The 16,004-nt window shown below is 33.0% G+C and overlaps 1 protein-coding gene across 2 annotated transcripts in view; it reads left to right on the forward strand.

Moving 5' to 3' along the window:
- Nucleotides 1-16,004, forward strand: part of LOC657358 (uncharacterized) — a 61,041-nt gene that overhangs the window by 21,000 nt on the left and 24,037 nt on the right. The window lies entirely within an intron of this gene.

Raw genomic sequence — 16,004 nt, forward strand, 5'->3', positions numbered from 1 at the left:
ATTCTTGATTAATATGCATTTAATCTTGTTGATTGAACGGTCAAAACAAAATCGAATCAATTGACTTTTAAGAACTTGAGATACATACTAATATTTTTTATTAAAAAACTTATAACCCAAAAACTAAAAGTTGCAGAGGAAAACGGTTTGTTCCAGTGAATTTTGCGGCAGATTGTATGTTTTACATATGTTTTTTTATAACATAATCTTATTCGAAAGCATGTTTTAAAAATTATATTTTAAATCAAAAATGGTGGATGCGCCGGGTTATTTATTAAAAAATTCATAGCTCAAAAACTATAAGTCGTAGAGCAATGCGGTTTGTTCCATTGGATTCAGCGTTTCATTTTCTGTATTATACCAACTTTTCACGGGATTTAAAATTTTCAATTTTTTTGCAAAAATTTCCTTACCTTCAAAAAGGTGAAAAAAAAAATATTTTTGTTAAAACTCGTTCTATTATAGTTTTTTGAACTTTCATATGCTTTTACATACTGCTACCTTAAAAATGTGCTCAAAAAAGATAAAAATAAACGCAAGCGCGAAAATTTAAATTTGATGTTAATTCTTTAAATATCTCGGAAACTAAGCGTTGGACGCAATTTTGTCATATGTGAGAAAAGATGCATTTTGATGTAATCTAAACGATGGTGTGATTGAAATTGTAATTTTCAATAGTCATTTTGCTAACTCTTCAAGGAGCCATAAAAGACCTACCCATTTTTGGGTTTTTGTAATGTTCAGGTTAGGCGGTGAAGTTTGAGGGGTCACTCGATGGGGTTTGCATTAGTTTGAAAAACTCACCCTTATTTTTTTTTTCAATTTTTGTAGTTATTTTTTCTACTTTGGGGAGCTGTTTGCAGTAGGGAATAAGTTGGTATTAATTAAAAAATTTTCGGTAAACTAGGAACAGAGATATGGGATTTATTTATTGAAGGGTTGTTTTTTATGAAAGTGGCTCAACATGATTTAAATCTCCTTATTTTGTTCTATTTTGTCTGTTGTTGCCGTAATTCTACGACCATGGTGAAAGTCGTCAGAAACGGAAAAAAAACGAATTTCCGCCCCACCAAAAACTAAGGGTGAGTTTATTTTTGTGTTTGTATGACGGGTGTAAGGGTCCCATTGAGCAATCGTAAAAAGTGGGACTTAAAAAAAAAAAAAAAAAAAAGAGAAGATACAGTCTATTCACTATTGAATTGGTTTGTTCGGTTGAATTCTACGGCTCATTTTACATATTATATCGATTTTTCACAAGAATTAAAAATTTAAAAATTTTTGCCTAAATTTAGGGTAGCCACTTGTCATAGTGAAAAATTTTATTCATTAAAAAAATTCATAACTCGAAAACTAAAAGTCGTAGAGCAGTGCGGTTTGTTCTATTGGATTCAGCGGCTTTTTTTCTTTATTATACTAATTTTTCACGCAATTTAAAATTTTCATTTTTTTTGCTCAAATTTCCTGAGTACTACACTACTTACCTTCAAAGAGATGAAAAAAAATTTTTTTTTAAACTCACTCCAGAAAATTTTTATGGACTTCTATATGTCTTAACAACCCACTAAAGTTGTTAAAAGTCCACAAAAAGTCCATATGTTCAATTTTTTGATGTTTGATTTTTTCAATTTTTGTCGCGATTTTGGTCGATTTCGGGTACCCGGAACATTTCTCGAGCAATAGCTCCGGAACTATTAGAGATAACCCCATGAAGTGTATTATCGTTGGAAAGCTCTTTAAATTATCTATTTTTTTCAAAAAAGATTATTGTTCTCCGACTAATAGTTTTCGAGCAAATTGCTGCTAAATGCAAAAATTGGTAAAATTTTAAAAAATTCATAACTAAAAAACTATTGGGAATTTGGCAATTTTCTCGATGCCAATCGATTCCCCGGATCATTTTGCATAGGTATGGATCAAAACAGTTCCACTTTTTACAATAGTTTAGCCGTAAATGAGAAAATAAAAAAAATTAAAAAAAAGTTAACACCCCCCCCTTAAAATTGGTCAATTTTTAAAGTGTCTCAAAATCAAATGAAACCTATTCTATCTTATAGATTTTGATGTGCTCTTTACGATCGAACAAACCGTTTTCTTCTAGCTCTTTTAGTTTGGCCGCAATCGGCGTTTGAAAATTGAAAATTTTTTTGCGAGATATCGCCTTAAGTCCTATGCCATTTTGTAGAGTTTTTTATTCCGGTTATCCTCCATTTTTCCGTTTCTCGATATCTTTAATAGTTTCGCCGTAATTGGCGATTGAAAATTGAAAAAAAGTGAAAATGGAAACCTTTTTTTGCGTTTTTCTCGGAAACTGTAAGACTTAGAGCAACGAACAAAAAACCATCTGATAGCGCTTAATTTTGTCTATTTTTTCGACCAAACCCGGAGCCGCTCCGGGCAACGGTTCCGGCTACAGAGGCGATCAAAGTTTTTCACTAAAAAAATTCATAAAAAAAAAACTAAAAGTCGTAGAGCATTGCGGTTTGTTCGGTTGAATTCTACGGCTCATTTTACATATTATATCGATTTTTCACAAGAATTAAAAATTTAAAAATTTTTGCCTAAATTTAGGGTAGCCACTTGTCATAGTGAAAAATTTTTTTCATTAAAAAAATTCATAACTCGAAAACTAAAAGTCGTAGAGCAGTGCGGTTTGTTCTATTGGATTCAGCGGCTTTTTTTCTTTATTATACTAATTTTTCACGCAATTTAAAATTTTCATTTTTTTTGCTCAAATTTCCTGAGTACTACACTACTTACCTTCAAAGAGATGAAAAAAAATTTTTTTTTAAACTCACTCCAGAAAATTTTTATGGACTTCTATATGTCTTAACAACCCACTAAAGTTGTTAAAAGTCCACAAAAAGTCCATATGTTCAATTTTTTGATGTTTGATTTTTTCAATTTTTGTCGCGATTTTGGTCGATTTCGGGTACCCGGAACATTTCTCGAGCAATAGCTCCGGAACTATTAGAGATAACCCCATGAAGTGTATTATCGTTGGAAAGCTCTTTAAATTATCTATTTTTTTCAAAAAAGATTATTGTTCTCCGACTAATAGTTTTCGAGCAAATTGCTGCTAAATGCAAAAATTGGTAAAATTTTAAAAAATTCATAACTAAAAAACTATTGGGAATTTGGCAATTTTCTCGATGCCAATCGATTCCCCGGATCATTTTGCATAGGTATGGATCAAAACAGTTCCACTTTTTACAATAGTTTAGCCGTAAATGAGAAAATAAAAAAAAAATAAAAAAAAGTTAACACCCCCCCCTTAAAATTGGTCAATTTTTAAAGTGTCTCAAAATCAAATGAAACCTATTCTATCTTATAGATTTTGATGTGCTCTTTACGATCGAACAAACCGTTTTCTTCTAGCTCTTTTAGTTTGGCCGCAATCGGCGTTTGAAAATTGAAAATTTTTTTGCGAGATATCGCCTTAAGTCCTATGCCATTTTGTAGAGTTTTTTATTCCGGTTATCCTCCATTTTTCCGTTTCTCGATATCTTTAATAGTTTCGCCGTAATTGGCGATTGAAAATTGAAAAAAAGTGAAAATGGAAACCTTTTTTTGCGTTTTTCTCGGAAACTGTAAGACTTAGAGCAACGAACAAAAAACCATCTGATAGCGCTTAATTTTGTCTATTTTTTCGACCAAACCCGGAGCCGCTCCGGGCAACGGTTCCGGCTACAGAGGCGATCAAAGTTTTTCACTAAAAAAATTCATAAAAAAAAAACTAAAAGTCGTAGAGCATTGCGGTTTGTTCAGTTGAATTCTACGGCTCATTTTACATATTATATCGATTTTTCACAAGAATTAAAAATTTAAAAATTTTTGCCTAAATTTAGGGTAGCCACTTGTCATAGTGAAAAATTTTATTCATTAAAAAAATTCATAACTCGAAAACTAAAAGTCGTAGAGCAGTGCGGTTTGTTCTATTGGATTCAGCGGCTTTTTTTCTTTATTATACTAATTTTTCACGCAATTTAAAATTTTCATTTTTTTTGCTCAAATTTCCTGAGTACCACACTACTTACCTTCAAAGAGATGAAAAAAAATTTTTTTTTAAACTCACTCCAGCAAATTTTTATGGACTTCTATATGTCTTAACAACTCACTAAAGTTGTTAAAAGTCCACAAAAAGTCCATATGTTCAATTTTTTGATGTTTGATTTTTTCAATTTTTGTCGCGATTTTGGTCGATTTCGGGTACCCGGAACATTTCTCGAGCAATAGCTCCGGAACTATTAGAGATAACCCCATGAAGTGTATTATCGTTGGAAAGCTCTTTAAATTATCTATTTTTTTCAAAAAAGATTATTGTTCTCCGACTAATAGTTTTCGAGCAAATTGCTGCTAAATGCAAAAATTGGTAAAATTTTAAAAAAATCATAACTAAAAAACTATTGGGAATTTGGCAATTTTCTCGATGCCAATCGATTCCCCGGATCATTTTGCATAGGTATGGATCAAAACAGTTCCACTTTTTACAATAGTTTAGCCGTAAATGAGAAAATAAAAAAAATTAAAAAAAAGTTAACACCCCCCCCCTTAAAATTGGTCAATTTTTAAAGTGTCTCAAAATCAAATGAAACCCATTCTATCTTATAGATTTTGATGTGCTCTTTACGATCGAACAAACCGTTTTCTTCTAGCTCTTTTAGTTTGGCCGCAATCGGCGTTTGAAAATTGAAAATTTTTTTGCGAGATATCGCCTTAAGTCCTATGCCATTTTGTAGAGTTTTTTATTCCGGTTATCCTCCATTTTTCCGTTTCTCGATATCTTTAATAGTTTCGCCGTAATTGGCGATTGAAAATTGAAAAAAAGTGAAAATGGAAACCTTTTTTTGCGTTTTTCTCGGAAACTGTAAGACTTAGAGCAACGAACAAAAAACCATCTGATAGCGCTTAATTTTGTCTATTTTTTCGACCAAACCCGGAGCCGCTCCGGGCAACGGTTCCGGCTACAGAGGCGATCAAAGTTTTTCACTAAAAAAATTCATAAAAAAAAAACTAAAAGTCGTAGAGCATTGCGGTTTGTTCGGTTGAATTCTACGGCTCATTTTACATATTATATCGATTTTTCACAAGAATTAAAAATTTAAAAATTTTTGCCTAAATTTAGGGTAGCCACTTGTCATAGTGAAAAATTTTATTCATTAAAAAAATTCATAACTCGAAAACTAAAAGTCGTAGAGCAGTGCGGTTTGTTCTATTGGATTCAGCGGCTTTTTTTCTTTATTATACTAATTTTTCACGCAATTTAAAATTTTTATTTTTTTTGCTCAAATTTCCTGAGTACTACACTACTTACCTTCAAAGAGATGAAAAAAAATTTTTTTTTAAACTCACTCCAGCAAATTTTTATGGACTTCTATATGTCTTAACAACCCACTAAAGTTGTTAAAAGTCCACAAAAAGTCCATATGTTCAATTTTTTGATGTTTGATTTTTTCAATTTTTGTCGCGATTTTGGTCGATTTCGGGTACCCGGAACATTTCTCGAGCAATAGCTCCGGAAATATTAGAGATAACCCCATGAAGTGTATTATCGTTGGAAAGCTCTTTAAATTATCTATTTTTTTCAAAAAAGATTATTGTTCTCCGACTAATAGTTTTCGAGCAAATTGCTGCTAAATGCAAAAATTGGTAAAATTTTAAAAAATTCATAACTAAAAAACTATTGGGAATTTGGCAATTTTCTCGATGCCAATCGATTCCCCGGATCATTTTGCATAGGTATGGATCAAAACAGTTCCACTTTTTACAATAGTTTAGCCGTAAATGAGAAAATAAAAAAAATTAAAAAAAAGTTAACACCCCCCCCTTAAAATTGGTCAATTTTTAAAGTGTCTCAAAATCAAATGAAACCTATTCTATCTTATAGATTTTGATGTGCTCTTTACGATCGAACAAACCGTTTTCTTCTAGCTCTTTTAGTTTGGCCGCAATCGGCGTTTGAAAATTGAAAATTTTTTTGCGAGATATCGCCTTAAGTCCTATGCCATTTTGTAGAGTTTTTTATTCCGGTTATCCTCCATTTTTCCGTTTCTCAATATCTTTAATAGTTTCGCCGTAATTGGCGATTGAAAATTGAAAAAAAGTGAAAATGGAAACCTTTTTTTGCGTTTTTCTCGGAAACTGTAAGACTTAGAGCAACGAACAAAAAACCATCTGATAGCGCTTAATTTTGTCTATTTTTTCGACCAAACCCGGAGCCGCTCCGGGCAACGGTTCCGGCTACAGAGGCGATCAAAGTTTTTCACTAAAAAAATTCATAAAAAAAAAACTAAAAGTCGTAGAGCATTGCGGTTTGTTCGGTTGAATTTTACGGCTCATTTTACATATTATATCGATTTTTCACAAGAATTAAAAATTTAAAAATTTTTGCCTAAATTTAGGGTAGCCACTTGTCATAGTGAAAAATTTTATTCATTAAAAAAATTCATAACTCGAAAACTAAAAGTCGTAGAGCAGTGCGGTTTGTTCTATTGGATTCAGCGGCTTTTTTTCTTTATTATACTAATTTTTCACGCAATTTAAAATTTTCATTTTTTTTGCTCAAATTTCCTGAGTACTACACTACTTACCTTCAAAGAGATGAAAAAAAATTTTTTTTTAAACTCACTCCAGCAAATTTTTATGGACTTCTATATGTCTTAACAACCCACTAAAGTTGTTAAAAGTCCACAAAAAGTCCATATGTTCAATTTTTTGATGTTTGATTTTTTCAATTTTTGTCGCGATTTTGGTCGATTTCGGGTACCCGGAACATTTCTCGAGCAATAGCTCCGGAACTATTAGAGATAACCCCATGAAGTGTATTATCGTTGGAAAGCTCTTTAAATTATCTATTTTTTTCAAAAAAGATTATTGTTCTCCGACTAATAGTTTTCGAGCAAATTGCTGCTAAATGCAAAAATTGGTAAAATTTTAAAAAATTCATAACTAAAAAACTATTGGGAATTTGGCAATTTTCTCGATGCCAATCGATTCCCCGGATCATTTTGCATAGGTATGGATCAAAACAGTTCCACTTTTTACAATAGTTTAGCCGTAAATGAGAAAATAAAAAAAATTAAAAAAAAGTTAACACCCCCCCCTTAAAATTGGTCAATTTTTAAAGTGTCTCAAAATCAAATGAAACCTATTCTATCTTATAGATTTTGATGTGCTCTTTACGATCGAACAAACCGTTTTCTTCTAGCTCTTTTAGTTTGGCCGCAATCGGCGTTTGAAAATTGAAAATTTTTTTGCGAGATATCGCCTTAAGTCCTATGCCATTTTGTAGAGTTTTTTATTCCGGTTATCCTCCATTTTTCCGTTTCTCGATATCTTTAATAGTTTCGCCGTAATTGGCGATTGAAAATTGAAAAAAAGTGAAAATGGAAACCTTTTTTTGCGTTTTTCTCGGAAACTGTAAGACTTAGAGCAACGAACAAAAAACCATCTGATAGCGCTTAATTTTGTCTATTTTTTCGACCAAACCCGGAGCCGCTCCGGGCAACGGTTCCGGCTACAGAGGCGATCAAAGTTTTTCACTAAAAAAATTCATAAAAAAAAAACTAAAAGTCGTAGAGCATTGCGGTTTGTTCGGTTGAATTCTACGGCTCATTTTACATATTATATCGATTTTTCACAAGAATTAAAAATTTAAAAATTTTTGCCTAAATTTAGGGTAGCCACTTGTCATAGTGAAAAATTTTATTCATTAAAAAAATTCATAACTCGAAAACTAAAAGTCGTAGAGCAGTGCGGTTTGTTCTATTGGATTCAGCGGCTTTTTTTCTTTATTATACTAATTTTTCACGCAATTTAAAATTTTTATTTTTTTTGCTCAAATTTCCTGAGTACTACACTACTTACCTTCAAAGAGATGAAAAAAAATTTTTTTTTAAACTCACTCCAGCAAATTTTTATGGACTTCTATATGTCTTAACAACCCACTAAAGTTGTTAAAAGTCCACAAAAAGTCCATATGTTCAATTTTTTGATGTTTGATTTTTTCAATTTTTGTCGCGATTTTGGTCGATTTCGGGTACCCGGAACATTTCTCGAGCAATAGCTCCGGAACTATTAGAGATAACCCCATGAAGTGTATTATCGTTGGAAAGCTCTTTAAATTATCTATTTTTTTCAAAAAAGATTATTGTTCTCCGACTAATAGTTTTCGAGCAAATTGCTGCTAAATGCAAAAATTGGTAAAATTTTAAAAAATTCATAACTAAAAAACTATTGGGAATTTGGCAATTTTCTCGATGCCAATCGATTCCCCGGATCATTTTGCATAGGTATGGATCAAAACAGTTCCACTTTTTACAATAGTTTAGCCGTAAATGAGAAAATAAAAAAAATTAAAAAAAAGTTAACACCCCCCCCTTAAAATTGGTCAATTTTTAAAGTGTCTCAAAATCAAATGAAACCTATTCTATCTTATAGATTTTGATGTGCTCTTTACGATCGAACAAACCGTTTTCTTCTAGCTCTTTTAGTTTGGCCGCAATCGGCGTTTGAAAATTGAAAATTTTTTTGCGAGATATCGCCTTAAGTCCTATGCCATTTTGTAGAGTTTTTTATTCCGGTTATCCTCCATTTTTCCGTTTCTCGATATCTTTAATAGTTTCGCCGTAATTGGCGATTGAAAATTGAAAAAAAGTGAAAATGGAAACCTTTTTTTGCGTTTTTCTCGGAAACTGTAAGACTTAGAGCAACGAACAAAAAACCATCTGATAGCGCTTAATTTTGTCTATTTTTTCGACCAAACCCGGAGCCGCTCCGGGCAACGGTTCCGGCTACAGAGGCGATCAAAGTTTTTCACTAAAAAAATTCATAAAAAAAAAACTAAAAGTCGTAGAGCATTGCGGTTTGTTCGGTTGAATTCTACGGCTCATTTTACATATTATATCGATTTTTCACAAGAATTAAAAATTTAAAAATTTTTGCCTAAATTTAGGGTAGCCACTTGTCATAGTGAAAAATTTTATTCATTAAAAAAATTCATAACTCGAAAACTAAAAGTCGTAGAGCAGTGCGGTTTGTTCTATTGGATTCAGCGGCTTTTTTTCTTTATTATACTAATTTTTCACGCAATTTAAAATTTTCATTTTTTTTGCTCAAATTTCCTGAGTACACACTACTTACCTTCAAAGAGATGAAAAAAAATTTTTTTTTAAACTCACTCCAGCAAATTTTTATGGACTTCTATATGTCTTAACAACCCACTAAAGTTGTTAAAAGTCCACAAAAAGTCCATATGTTCAATTTTTTGATGTTTGATTTTTTCAATTTTTGTCGCGATTTTGGTCGATTTCGGGTACCCGGAACATTTCTCGAGCAATAGCTCCGGAACTATTAGAGATAACCCCATGAAGTGTATTATCGTTGGAAAGCTCTTTAAATTATCTATTTTTTTCAAAAAAGATTATTGTTCTCCGACTAATAGTTTTCGAGCAAATTGCTGCTAAATGCAAAAATTGGTAAAATTTTAAAAAATTCATAACTAAAAAACTATTGGGAATTTGGCAATTTTCTCGATGCCAATCGATTCCCCGGATCATTTTGCATAGGTATGGATCAAAACAGTTCCACTTTTTACAATAGTTTAGCCGTAAATGAGAAAATAAAAAAAATTAAAAAAAAGTTAACACCCCCCCCTTAAAATTGGTCAATTTTTAAAGTGTCTCAAAATCAAATGAAACCTATTCTATCTTATAGATTTTGATGTGCTCTTTACGATCGAACAAACCGTTTTCTTCTAGCTCTTTTAGTTTGGCCGCAATCGGCGTTTGAAAATTGAAATTTTTTTTGCGAGATATCGCCTTAAGTCCTATGCCATTTTGTAGAGTTTTTTATTCCGGTTATCCTCCATTTTTCCGTTTCTCGATATCTTTAATAGTTTCGCCGTAATTGGCGATTGAAAATTGAAAAAAAGTGAAAATGGAAACCTTTTTTTGCGTTTTTCTCGGAAACTGTAAGACTTAGAGCAACGAACAAAAAACCATCTGATAGCGCTTAATTTTGTCTATTTTTTCGACCAAACCCGGAGCCGCTCCGGGCAACGGTTCCGGCTACAGAGGCGATCAAAGTTTTTCACTAAAAAAATTCATAAAAAAAAAACTAAAAGTCGTAGAGCATTGCGGTTTGTTCGGTTGAATTCTACGGCTCAGTTTACATATTATATCGATTTTTCACAAGAATTAAAAATTTAAAAATTTTTGCCTAAATTTAGGGTAGCCACTTGTCATAGTGAAAAATTTTATTCATTAAAAAAATTCATAACTCGAAAACTAAAAGTCGTAGAGCAGTGCGGTTTGTTCTATTGGATTCAGCGGCTTTTTTTCTTTATTATACTAATTTTTCACGCAATTTAAAATTTTCATTTTTTTTGCTCAAATTTCCTGAGTACTACACTACTTACCTTCAAAGAGATGAAAAAAAATTTTTTTTTAAACTCACTCCAGCAAATTTTTATGGACTTCTATATGTCTTAACAACCCACTAAAGTTGTTAAAAGTCCACAAAAAGTCCATATGTTCAATTTTTTGATGTTTGATTTTTTCAATTTTTGTCGCGATTTTGGTCGATTTCGGGTACCCGGAACATTTCTCGAGCAATAGCTCCGGAACTATTAGAGATAACCCCATGAAGTGTATTATCGTTGGAAAGCCCTTTAAATTATCTATTTTTTTCAAAAAAGATTATTGTTCTCCGACTAATAGTTTTCGAGCAAATTGCTGCTAAATGCAAAAATTGGTAAAATTTTAAAAAATTCATAACTAAAAAACTATTGGGAATTTGGCAATTTTCTCGATGCCAATCGATTCCCCGGATCATTTTGCATAGGTATGGATCAAAACAGTTCCACTTTTTACAATAGTTTAGCCGTAAATGAGAAAATAAAAAAAATTAAAAAAAAGTTAACACCCCCCCCCTTAAAATTGGTCAATTTTTAAAGTGTCTCAAAATCAAATGAAACCTATTCTATCTTATAGATTTTGATGTGCTCTTTACGATCGAACAAACCGTTTTCTTCTAGCTCTTTTAGTTTGGCCGCAATCGGCGTTTGAAAATTGAAAATTTTTTTGCGAGATATCGCCTTAAGTCCTATGCCATTTTGTAGAGTTTTTTATTCCGGTTATCCTCCATTTTTCCGTTTCTCGATATCTTTAATAGTTTCGCCGTAATTGGCGATTGAAAATTGAAAAAAAGTGAAAATGGAAACCTTTTTTTGCGTTTTTCTCGGAAACTGTAAGACTTAGAGCAACGAACAAAAAACCATCTGATAGCGCTTAATTTTGTCTATTTTTTCGACCAAACCCGGAGCCGCTCCGGGCAACGGTTCCGGCTACAGAGGCGATCAAAGTTTTTCACTAAAAAAATTCATAAAAAAAAAACTAAAAGTCGTAGAGCATTGCGGTTTGTTCGGTTGAATTCTACGGCTCATTTTACATATTATATCGATTTTTCACAAGAATTAAAAATTTAAAAATTTTTGCCTAAATTTAGGGTAGCCACTTGTCATAATGAAAAATTTTATTCATTAAAAAAATTCATAACTCGAAAACTAAAAGTCGTAGAGCAGTGCGGTTTGTTCTATTGGATTCAGCGGCTTTTTTTCTTTATTATACTAATTTTTCACGCAATTTAAAATTTTCATTTTTTTTGCTTAAAATTTCCTGAGTACTACACTACTTACCTTCAAAGAGATGAAAAAAAATTTTTTTTTAAACTCACTCCAGCAAATTTTTATGGACTTCTATATGTCTTAACAACCCACTAAAGTTGTTAAAAGTCCACAAAAAGTCCATATGTTCAATTTTTTGATGTTTGATTTTTTCAATTTTTGTCGCGATTTTGGTCGATTTCGGGTACCCGGAACATTTCTCGAGCAATAGCTCCGGAACTATTAGAGATAACCCCATGAAGTGTATTATCGTTGGAAAGCTCTTTAAATTATCTATTTTTTTCAAAAAAGATTATTGTTCTCCGACTAATAGTTTTCGAGCAATTTGCTGCTAAATGCAAAAATTGGTAAAATTTTAAAAAATTCATAACTAAAAAACTATTGGGAATTTGGCAATTTTCTCGATGCCAATCGATTCCCCGGATCATTGTGCATGGGTATGGAGCAAAACAGTTCCACTTTTTACAATAGTTTAGCCGTAAATGAGAAAATAAAAAAATTAAAAAAAGTTATTAACACTCTTGGCTTAAAACTGTGGTAGGCATTTCACGTTTCTATGCCTTGAGAAACGTTCCGAGTTGTTAAAAGTGCAAGAAACCGTCATTAGAAAATAGCAAGTTAATTTTTTTTCATTTCCTGAGCCCTTCTTGAGTGCACCAACAATTTGGTAAATATTTGTCCTCTCTTGTGCGAAAATACAATTTTCGCGTCACAATGCCTTTTGCCATCCCATTGAGAAATCTAATCCACTTCGGCCCATTTAGCGAACAACCCGCGTAACATTTAGTTTATTGATCAGTCTCCCCATATCCTGGAGTATTCAGTACACTCATCGTTAGGAACATAAACCTGTGTTAAGTGGCTTGTCAGCGGTCCCGCTGCATTTGACACCGTGCACTGATTTTCGCCGCCAAATCGTATCAATTAAACCGCCCCCAACCCCTTTTATAATCGAGTAAAACGTATCAATAAATCCGGAAGTGATTTATTATGCAAACCCGATTCGAATTTTAGCAATTTATGGCCGCCGCAGCGGCCGTTTTTCAACACATTGTTGCAGTGGCTTGTCTAAAAAATTTTGCTGAAAATGAATTTGTGGCATGTCCAAGCGGGTCAGCAGCAACATATGAGCTTGTTTTCCCGGATTAGACAAAGGAATAATTAGGCGGGAAAATTCGTTACACAAACTGTTTGCGCTCAACAATAGACCGCCTGGAAACGGCCAAAATATAAAACTCAGTAAGTTTTAATCACTCGGCATTGGCCTTTCAGCAGCCACTCGGCGCTAAAATAAGATTTCAAGTGGATGAGCTTGAATTTCGTGAAAAAACGCGAAAGCCACGTGATGAAATCTCTCCACCACCGCGATAAATAATCGGGGTGGCGTGTTTACAAATTGGCTCAGGAGCGCTGCTTCTATTACTTTACCTAAAAAACAAACTATCTGACGTGTATAAATTCCAGACGTAAATAATCCGACTTGATATTTGCCTTATGCAAATGGCGAATCGTAAGTAAAACCGAGTGCTGACATCAATCAAAACGGAATAAACATGTTTGCTGGAAGTCACGTCGGATCTAGAGCCTCGGTGAGAGCTTTGAAAGCGAAAAGCTCCCTCATTCAAATCGTTTCAACGAAAATTGGTGTACATACGGATCGACGATCATTATTCCACGCTGAGAGTTGTAATAATAAAGCTACTCTAACTGAAAATTTCGCCCCCAATACCCAACTCAAACTGCCGCCGCCTTTTATACACTCTGCTCCAAAACCGAGTCACACACCTACTTTTATTTCTTCATTTTTTCCGTTTGCTATGCTAATTTTATTCATAACTCGGCACAAATCTGGCCTGATGATGCAATTCCTGTATCGAGGGGTGAATTTGGAGGCGCACCCTCTAGTGACACGACCAGCATCCCCTCGAGCTTTGCCAAATCTGACATGTTTCGCTCCAGTTGCGGAGAAACACTTTTATAAAATTAGAGGACCGAAACTACGGAGATCTCAAGGCTAGGATACGAAACGACGCCAAATAAAACGGTCCGCTAATGGCGCCAAGTTCTTAATGATTTTGATAAAATGGTTGTATTTGTAGTAAACAAAAAATACAAGCAGACAAAGCATTAAATTCTCAACAGTAAGACATAAACACAATGCAAGAATTTTACCGTAAACTGTATTTAAAAAAAAATCAAACTTTTAGCAATTTACACAATGTCCCATATTTATCAAAACGCTGGGAATACGGTTGAAGATACAAAAAAAGTGTAACGAACAAAGTTGTAGAGAATTAAATTTCCTACAAAAAAGTCCGCGACACCATATTTCTATCTTCTACAGTTTAGATATAAATAAGTTTTCCGTTACTTGACCACTGGTAAAATGAAACTAATCCGTCGCTTCAGCCTTTTTGAACGTCCTTGGGGCCTAAATCGTTAATGATAGAGATATGGTCTCGCGGACTTTTTTAAAGGAAATTTAATTGTCTACAACTTTTTTCTTAACAATTTTCTTGTATCTTTAACCGTATTCGCAGCGTCTCGAAAAATACGTGACGAAGCGCAAATTTTAAACATTAAATTATTTTTTTCTGATGTTTCTTATAAAAATTTAGTTGTAAATTTTTCTCAGTCTGTTAAGACTGCAAAGCTCAACATTTCTTCATTTTTGCCAAGTAATTGGTAAATTGGTTGAATTTAAATTAATTTAAAACGATTTGGTATAACACTAGAAGCGCCCTCATTTTTACTCTGCTGTACTATTTGTTTTGGACGATTTTGTACCTCGTTTCGTTTCCTAACTTATAGTCCTCCGTAACTTGGTCACACCAAGAAAAATTTATACCCAGTCACCAAATTTCGTTAATTAAAACAAGCAAAAATAAATATTTGTGAGAGAAATTCTGTTAATTATAAACTAATTAAATATTTCCAATGTTGTGGTTAAATTATTTCGTAAGCTTTTTGCCTGTTATGGACGTTAAAAGTGCTTAAATCTGAATGCAGCCTTTAAGTAAATTAATTTTTTGATGGAGCCGTTTCACGAAATAGCTCTTCAGCTAGACATGGGGGAAATATGGCCAAACATCACGAAACCTCAGGGAGAGTAAAACGCTACAAACTTGACGAGTTTGAGAGGTTTTCTATTATTTACAACGCTTGAATCAATATTACTTGGCTGTTTTATTAATAATTAATTGTGTTTCCGTTTTATGGATCAATTTAGAAAAGTTGTGTTGGTTTTTTGGGCCAGGAAATTAAACTTGACACTTTTCCGAAAACGCATAAAATATTGGCGTCACGTTTGCTCGATAATAAAATTTTGCGGTATATATGATATCACGAACAGCAGATTGGCAAGTTCTCATTAAACGGTCTCGAGATGTTCGCAGGAAATTTTTCGCCTGTTTGCACACCGCGCGGAAATTAAAACTACATCGTGTGTAATTAAAATGCATTTCGTGTTACAAATTGCTGAAATGAAATTACAAAAATGGTGAAAAATCCGCTTTAATTGTTATGCAACCAGTAATACGGCATTTGCATGTAATCCTCATGCCGCGATTAAAATGTAAAAGAGGAATTAGAGAAGGCTTCTTTATAATTTACAACTTTTTCGATTTAATGGCAAAATCAACAGAGGGAACAAAAAATAGCGCGACTAATGTTCCTTGCTTAAGAACAAGAGGAATTTAATATTCTGTTTTGGAGAGGGCAGGAACTATTGTGAAATCCTTCAATTTTTTGCTTGTGTTCAAATTTCGTTAATAAATGTTTAATTAAACTGCCAAGTCAACATTTCCTATTTTTCCTTTTTCAATATCCAGGGGATACAAAGCACGGCGTCTGAATTTATTCCTGCTTTTTGCGACTTTCAAGTGGCTTTTTGTGCAATTTTATATTAAAACCGGGCTCACAAAAATTATTTGGACTTTCAGTCAATTTTTTATTATTTGGAATGAATTCGCTCAGGTCTCCAGGCGGTGATTTTGTTTGTTTTTAGTTCCAATTTTGGGTTAATGTGTTTTTACCGAAAACAATGAAGCTTTACAGCGCAAATATCAATCATAATCATTACCGGGACCTAATTTCCGCTGAGTTTATCGAGGCCTCAAAAATTCCATAAATCACAGGCACGCTATTTTGAGCTTGCCGTACATTCCTGTAATTAAGTTTCAAGCAGGTGGTAGATAGTCGTTATCTCCTTCTGATACACAGCACATGATTCAGAAGAGAAAACTGTTATCGCCGTCCAAAACAAAGAATTAATTCAGATTAGAGTGAAATTTTATTTTGAGAACGTCATTATAATGTCGTTATT

This window comes from Tribolium castaneum, chromosome 6 (assembly GCF_031307605.1).
Source record: "Tribolium castaneum strain GA2 chromosome 6, icTriCast1.1, whole genome shotgun sequence".
Classification (NCBI taxonomy): domain Eukaryota; kingdom Metazoa; phylum Arthropoda; class Insecta; order Coleoptera; family Tenebrionidae; genus Tribolium; species Tribolium castaneum.